The 8,741-nt window shown below is 40.0% G+C and overlaps 1 long non-coding RNA gene across 1 annotated transcript; it reads right to left on the bottom strand.

Annotated features, from left to right (window-relative positions):
- Window positions 1-2,105: 2,105 nt before the first annotated feature.
- On the bottom strand, window positions 2,106-7,546 carry LOC118499870. The gene is made up of 3 exons (XR_004902415.1): window positions 7,164-7,546; window positions 4,976-5,149; window positions 2,106-2,160 (listed from the first exon to the last, which is right to left on the bottom strand). It is a non-coding gene; the product is annotated as an uncharacterized LOC118499870 (long non-coding RNA).
- Between the last annotated feature and the right edge of the window lie 1,195 nt (window positions 7,547-8,741).

The following is an 8,741-nucleotide window of genomic DNA, read 5'->3' as shown; positions in this document are numbered from 1 at the left end:
AATCCCACCTGTGAGCACCGCTGTCTACACCACATAACACCACATAGATCAAGAGCGGGGAGAGGCCAAAGCCATGAACACCATAGCTTTCCATAAAAGTTAATTAATGACAGAAGCATATTGTTGGGAATGGCAACACAGCCATTATTTATGACTCGGGAAACCCCAAATGTAGGACTTGCTTTTTCCTTTCCCCTGGCCCCAGCTCTGCTTGTGAGCAGTTTACCCACCCCACTTCAGTAACTTCGTGAATCATTTGCCAAGTTAGTGAGAGAATGTAGCGTGGAATCTATAAAAATTAATACAACAGCTGGACATCCAACACACATCCCAAGAGAAACAGACCACCCAACGGATGCCACCCTGTTCTTTTCTATCTCTGTATCCCAACAGTTTTCACACATCACATTTCTACTGCCATTAACAGTTCCAACCCACCACTCCCAAGAAAAGCATTTCCCCCAAGGAACCCTTGCTGCTGAGAGGCTTCTATAAAGCCCCTTTCTCACTTCCTGGCCACACCACCATACACAGGCATGGGCCGACTACTAGGGAAATAGTCCTGCACTGCCAGATAGTTATCACTTTGGGAGGCTGTGCAGCACAGTGGTAAAAAGCGTCCTTCAGGCTTCAGTTCTGTTAGTGTTCTTAGTGTCCTTGTCCATAAAATGGATCCAATGGTAATACCATTGAAGGGCATTGTATAATTTTTTAAAAAAGATTATATTTATTTATTTTTAGAGAGAGGGGAAAGGAGGAAGAAAGAGGAAGAGAAACATTGATCAGCTGCCAACCAGGAGCATGGCCCACAACACAGGCATGTGCCCTGACTGGGAATTGAACCAACAACCTTTTGGTTTGGGGGATGATGCCCAACCAACTGAGCCATACCAGTCAGGGCCATTGTGCTATTTGAACTAACAGGATGCATGCATTGCAACACCTAGTACCAAGTAAGGCCTCAATAAACCTTCATGGTACTATGGCTTCTACTTTGCTCTTCCTCCCTGAGAAGGCCAGGTGCCCCATAAACCCAGATGGGCATTTGCTATACTTCCTAAACTATTTCCCATATGGATTTTAGCAGGAGGTGGCCTTACAGTGATGCAATTTTTTACATGTGTGCATTTTTCTGAAGACAAGGTCTAGAGCTCTCAGTTTATTCTCCAAGGTGCTCTGACCACTGCAGTGCCACAGGGAGAGTAAGAAAACCATGTTCTTGAAAAGCTCAGAAAGTGCGAATGCACATTTACGCTTGAGAAGATAGCCTGTGTGTTGGATAGAGTATTGCATTGTCAGTCACATGACTCAAGTTTTAATTTTGCTTCTATGGTAAATAAACTGTGCAAATCCCTTCTCAGAGCTGAGCTTCTTCTATTCCTTTATCTTTGAAATGGACATCATAATGATTCCTCACCTCATGCTACACAGTTGTGGAGATAGTGATAGGTAACGGATGGGAAAGCATCCTTTAAAGCAGCAAACACCCCCCCCCCCCAATAAATGGATGATAATTTATGGTTGAGATGCTTCACCAAAATTCCAGTGGATAAACAGCTTTACCAACTGGCCTGTGTGGTCCAGAAAATTATGAGGAAAATAATGATAGAATGAGTTACATTGTTCTGCGTTTTTGTAAAATGGTATAGTTGTCTCTGCAATAATTTATTCAGAATAAGCAAGCAGAAATCCTTTGTGGAAAAGGGAATTCTGTAAATACTGTTTGATTTCACCCAATCCACTACAGTCCTTAAAGCTACCCAGCTTCCTCCCCACCTCCCTCCATGGTTTGCTTTAATTGCATGTCACTGCTAACTTCCTTGTAAAGAGACAGGCCTCTGCCATTCCTTCTAATTATCCAAATCACCAGCCACTGTGTGTGGCCTTACCTATGACTTTTAACCAGAAGTAATGTCACTAAATCAAAGCAAGTGGGAAGCGTCCCTGTTGCAGTGACTCTAATAAATGCTACATGACATTCCTTTAAGACCATTTGGAAACATTCTCTTCAGGGTTACAGCAATTCCAACACGATACCTCATCAGTTAAAAACAGGCCTAACCAGAAGCCCACGTGTAATCTGTACCTCTCTTACCTCCTCTTGCTTCATCTGTCAAGGACATAAACTTGACAATCTCACTTCGGGCCTGTTCCGTCCTCCTGAGAGATAAACATTATGTAGTTCAGTACAATTATAGTGCTCTTTCTGTAGCTTTCCCAAACCCAGAGGTAATGGCATTAGTTAATATTGGCATTGATAATAATAATAATAATAATAACAAAACACCATTTACTGATGGCTTCCTACATGCAGACATCACGTAAACCTCTTTCTACACATTGTCTCACTTAATCGACACAGTCCTAGATGTAGCTATTGTTCCCAGTCTACAGTTGTGAAAACCGAGGCCTTGAGAGGTTAAGTAATTTGATGGAAGTGCTGGAGAAGCACTGAAGACAGAGAGTGTGTGTATGGAACTGGTGAAGAGAGAGCTGCTGAGGAGGCTGAGATAAATCCCTCTGACTTTTCATTATCTGTGGGTACCATTGTGCTATTCCTCTTACATATTTCTGTTAAAAACTTGAGTTGAAAGATTTAGGCATCTGAAAATATGAGTTCCTCTTAGTTCCAACTTACAAATGTAAAATTATAGAAACCCTAGAGAAAATGTTTGTTATTCATGAGAAATATTATTTGTGTTTCTGTATTTTACCATGTTGCTCCAGATATTAAAAATGTATGTTGCATATTTTTGATTTGTAAGCTGGTAAAATGGGTATGTTTAGCTTTCATGAAAATGAAAAATTATGCATACTTATGTACATAATAACATAATAAGTGTACATGTAAGCCTGCATACTTATGGTCTAGACACTTTCCTGCATGTACATGTTGATAAAAAGTTTTAAAACTCTATGTGTATCTGCATATTCATGTTTCATCATTATTTTCTATAGTTTCCTGGAAATGATCATCAAATTGTTATTATACCTTCTAATTTTCCCCAGAATGATTTGCCTTTACCATAAAGACCTGTGGAACATCATTGTGGTAAATCTCTTGGTAAGTTTTTGTCAGCACTTGAGAACTGGTTACCTTATAGCCACACATCAAGTCTGAATTTCTGATCTGGAGACCCAGCCGGTTTTCTGTTTAGTAGCTCTTGTGTAGAAGGTCACATATAAGAGAAAATGAAAAGGGGGGAGCTACCCTTTCCCTGTCGACCTTGTTATCCAGAGCAAGCACCGTGCTCAGCAACAGGGGCACTGACCAGGAAGCTTGCTTTGCTGAGATGAGGAGAGTTAACTGGGCAAAAGCTCTGTCCTTCCTGCCCAGCCAAATGAGGTCTGAGTAGAACACTCAGACACATTGCTCCAGGCACTCAGTCCCGTGGCCCAGGGTTTTGTGCCACATTTCAGCTCTCCTCTCCCATCACCCACCAGAGCAACAACTAGGCAACTGGGACAGTGTGACAATAAGGTTTAAGTGAATTTTTAAAAACCAAAGCCCTTGTTGCTATATTTAATTCAGATACTTGCTTGATTCTAATCAGCTGTAATAATCTAATTCACACCTACTTTTATCAATTTTACCTGCATTAGAAAATTACCAAAGGGCAGGGATCAAGTAAATACAGCTCTGCAGGCAGTGTATTAGTAAATGAACTCAGTTGGTGAAACAAAGACCCATCTAAACAACAGCGAAACAGTGCACCAAACAAGAGAGAAATTTAAATACAAACCATCCAGGGCTGGTTCAGCAGCTCCATATCATTAGGAACCCAGGAATTGTTAGATCTTGCTGCTCTGTCATCCTCAACAAATTCTGTCGTTAACAAGTGTTGTCCATTTCATCATCTATAATGGCTACCCCGGATCTCACTTCCGTGTTCTAGCCACTGGCAGGAGGAAGAGGGAAAACAGAGGACCTACCTCTGTCCTTTAAGGTCATAACCCATAGATGGAACATGACACTTCCATCTACTTCCCATTGGCCAGAACTTAATCACATGGCCACACCTAGCTGAAAGGGAGGCTGGAAAATGTGGCCATTAGCTAGACAGGCATATGCTCGCTAAAATTTGGAGCCTGTATTGCTAAAGAAAGAAAGAATGCATACTGGGAGACAACAAGTGCAATGTTCATTCAACCATGTGTTCATTCTTTTCTTCATTTGTTCATGAACACTGGATGCCTACTTAATGCCAGGAACTGTGCTAGTATTAGGAATACATCGATAAAACACCATTCTCCAGTCCCTACCTTAAGGGAGTTACAGTTTAGTAAGGAAATAAATGTGGGAAAAAACTGTTAATAAAAACCAAATTGCTCTACTGGGCTTATGCACAAAGTACCACACTCTGCCTAGGAGAACCAGGAAAGCCCAGAGAGGAAGCAGCCTTTGCACGGAGAATTGAAAGAGAGTAATCACACGATAATAATAGCATTTCTTTGGTAGTTACTTTGTGTCAGAAACTGTTCTAAAATCCTTTACATATGTTAACTTATTTAACCCCTCCATGATCAAAACCATTATTGTTCCCACTTTACAGATGAGAAAGCAAAGGCACTATAAATGATGGAACTGAGATTTGAATTCATGCTGTCTGACTTCAGAGCCTGTTACTGCCTTTTGTGAGAAGGAAAGGGTCCCTACGTCATCATCAGAGTCTCCCAATGCTTCCTTGCCATGTGGAAGAAATGGAACACAGCAGGAGACAGGAAAATTAGAGACCAGAGACTCTCAGAAGCCTACCTTAGACATAGCATGGGGGAACTCAAATTGCAATGCAAGGGTCCTGACTTGCAGTGCTCACTCTGAGAAGGGTGGTTCTTAATGAACATTCTAGGGGAACACTGTTGGGTCGCAGGGGTCTGTGGAATATTTTCCAGAAGATTTGAGTCCATCAAATATATGGCATTTTTAACTCAAAAAGTAATCTTCGTATTTACTAAAAATCAGACATCAATTCACCAACATCCTTCCAAAAGCAACATAATCAATCCTTTAATCCTGGACTGGTCATTTTTGCGTTGGCGTGAGAGAAGCAGTTCTGCAATACAGGAGGGGTCCATAACCTAAAAGAAGTTTGGCCTTCATGGAAAAACCAATGATGCTTTCGAAAAAAGCTCTTCTGCCTTGATGATCCTGTTGAGCAAAATAGAATTTGTTCATTTGCAACAGTTATTTACTATGGTTCTTCTATTATTCTAAACAGATTGCCTTTTATTTACCAGGTGCTGGCCCTAAAAGATGAGGGGAAGAACACAAGTGAAAGCATTCAACGAAAGCTTGGTAATATTTCAGCATGTTTCAATGAGTCTCTTTTTCTCCTGTTTTCTTCTGGTCATTTCCCACCCTTGATTAGTAATTTTACACCCTAATAGTAAAATATGAAATACTTTTTAATACTGCCATGGTGGTAAAAGTGTTTAGTTTTTATGATGTGTCTCCAGAGATAGATCTTTAGCAGTACATAGTGAGGTTAATTCAGCATAAAATAGTATAATACCTTTCTTATTTCTGTTCACTCATTTAGAAATTATGGGATGAATGCTAGAGAAAGGTTCACCCCACTGACTGGAGACCAGTGTTTTAAAGACCGGGGTTCTCTTTTTCTCTTTCAGGAGGTGGAAAATGTTTCCAATCAACTTTTAAAAATCTAATAAACAGGAGTTATTTCCCATTTTTTGTTTTCTCAGATTCCTGGGAGAAGGTCTGTTATGGAAAGCTTTGCTGTTACTGGAGCTAACTCTCCCCTCTACCCCCAGAGCGCCAGCCACTCGCCCCTTCCCTCCCTGCAGACGCTCTCACTCCGGGAGCTCTGGAAGTGAGCTCTGGAAACCGAACAACCCTTTTCCCCTCTGCCATTTTGTGAAGACACGAATAGTATTTCCTTTGGCCGTGTTGTTCAATTGCGTGAAGCAGAGAAAGAAATTGAGTTAGCTACTTGGTAATACAGTGATAAATCCAGGAACATTTTTTAGAGAAAAGAAATAGGAATTACTCTTCCTCGGTCACTGGGTTACACTTAAAACAGATTCCCCCCAGCTCTGGTTGCTGTGGGGCAGTGGCACCGGCCTGTGGAGATGCAATTCCCTCCCAGGAAGTTACACTGCTGTGTCTTCCAACGTGCACTGGCGTAACAGAGTGAAATGAAGGCAAATGTCATATGTGTTCACTCTTCCTAATATCAGCCCTTACAAAAGTCCACATTGGACTTGTACAATGAGCCACATTCTAACTTAATCTCACAGTTGCTTCTAATTTCAATCTCTAATGAATGCTTGGCACTCCTGTGCTTCCTTTCATAAAAAGACAAAGTTCCTGCTTCTCACTTCATAAAAATGGCAAGAACAAGTTAACCTTTAGCTAATATGGATAAGAAAAGGTTAATATGAGTAGAATGAAAACACAACTTCCCCACAATTTTAAATTTACAGTGAAATCCAAAGCTCTTTAGACTAGATAATTGTTAGTTTTTCTGGGTACTTACTGCATTACCCCACTTGGAAACCTATTAAGAATTAAAAGTAAACATGTCAAACAAGAACGGCTCCCTAATTAATACTAAGACATGTATGAAAACATTCTTGAATATTAGGCTTAGTAGTATTGTATATTATACTGTCCTTGCTTATAAAAAGTTAAATGTTTCTTCAAATGAGAATGCAGACTAATAAAGATAGGCAAATATGCAAAATGTAGCTATCCATTTGACACACACAAACCAGTTCTAATAATGTTACACTGCCTACCTGCATTTTAAAGATTAATTAATTCTAACTAGCCTCCTGTGAGAGTACTGATAAACAAACAAGTTGATTAACAGAGAAGTTAAAGAATATATAACATCATGCAAACACACAGCACCTGAGGTCAATTCTCAAGCAGTTGTGACAAAGAGACTTTAATTCTGTCTGCTTTCTAGCTGCATGATCAAAATGCCATGTCACAAGAAGACATAAAGAAAGTGACGCAATGCTTCACAAACCCCAAGAATTTGCTGCTGGTGTTTAAGAGCAGAAATTAAAATCACCCATAAATATACAAAACCCAAATAAACATACTGATCTCTTAAACTCTGACTCAACCTTAATCCAAGTATTAATGGCTTTCTCAGAACTAAACCAAAAGAGGTTTTCCAAGAAACAGAACCTACCTTTCTAAAACATCAGACGGTAAACTGTGGTGTTTGAAGGGGTGTGGGGACGTGTCCTGATGTGGCCCCTGTGCCATGGTTTGAACCCAGCTCTGTAGCCTCCCGGGGGATTGCAGAGCCTCTGAGTATGACTGCCTGCCATGACCGTGTCTCCGTTCCACACACACTTATTACATTTTGGGACACGGTGTGGCTAGATCTGAGGAATTCCAGGGCAAGAAAAATAAGGAGGGTCTAGAGCTTTATGGAGGATAATCTATTGAAGGGGAGGTGGTACTTTGGGAGACACTCCAGTTTCAGGGAGAAATTAATCCAATAGACAGACCACAATTTCCCAACCACCTACAGTTCAGCAAACAGTGTGTCACCACATGATACAAGGTAAAATGATACGTCACCCCCTACCAGACTTTACACTCAAGCAGAGGAAAGTTGATTCGATTGTCTTGCTTGCACAGCAGCAAACACACTGGTCCACAGGAAAATTCTATGTAATTAAAACTCTAGTCTTCTAGGCACTCCATAACTGCTTGTCAAACTAAACTACTAATCCTAGATACCAAACTGTACCCTTATGGTCTGAAAAAATTAACATGCCTTTGAAAGGGTTTATCATGGTTACATGCTTACCACACCTAAAAAGTCTGCAGCCTATTAATGGAAACATATGTAGAATGAAAGGGGGTGGGTGGGTTTTAACTGGAAAAACGAGTATCAAGACAGGATTTAAAAGTCATAAAATGCAGGTCTCCTTCTTCAAGTGATTTAAAAGAGCCAAAGCAGTCTGCTGTTTGATACAAGAATATATAACAGTGGGGACCATAACAATTTAGCCATATCAAAGTGAGACAGAGGAGTTAAATATCAATAACAGGCTAGATAAAGTCTACCGGACATAAAACCTAGAGCATGGCAGTAACTTTCGTGAGAATAACCTTGGATGACCTTTAACAGTTTCCAAATATAAAGGGGAACACCAGCTTAACCTCCACTGAGGAGAAATCTGCAAAGTCTTACCATGAATTCTGTTCTCTAAGGTCTAGGCTCAAAGCTCCAAAAGTCTGACCAAAATCTGACTAGCCACTGGAGAATGGAAGCTGTTGGATTTGCCAAATTGTCAGCATTGAGAGCAAGCATTTTATATTAAAGGCAGAGTATATAATTTAGGGAAATCTCTGATTTAGACAAATAATAGTTTCTAACTTTGCCACAATTCCATTAGGATATGATTTTATGATCTAGGAGGAGAGACAGAGAAAATAAGTACAAAGGTATTTGTACCTTCATTCTGTCTAAAATAATAATAATAATAATAATAATAACAATAATAAATCAGACCCAAAACCAACTCATAATGGGCATGCCCACTAAAGAATAAAAGTCTGTTTTTACTATGTATTCTATGATAAGAAAGAACTAGCTTCCACATTAATTTTTTTAAATTGTGCCTCTTACCAGTTTTTATAATTGAAGTGTTGAAAATCCAATACACTCTTTCAAGAGGGAAATCTAAACAGTTTTCTGTCAGTAACAGCAACATACAGTAGTCTGGAACCTCCTTGAAGTTAATTGCAACAC

This window comes from Phyllostomus discolor, chromosome 4 (genome assembly GCF_004126475.2).
Source record: "Phyllostomus discolor isolate MPI-MPIP mPhyDis1 chromosome 4, mPhyDis1.pri.v3, whole genome shotgun sequence".
In the NCBI taxonomy this organism is placed as follows: domain Eukaryota; kingdom Metazoa; phylum Chordata; class Mammalia; order Chiroptera; family Phyllostomidae; genus Phyllostomus; species Phyllostomus discolor.
The sequence above is the reverse complement of the archived record's forward strand: the minus strand, read 5'-3'. Positions and strand labels throughout refer to the sequence as shown.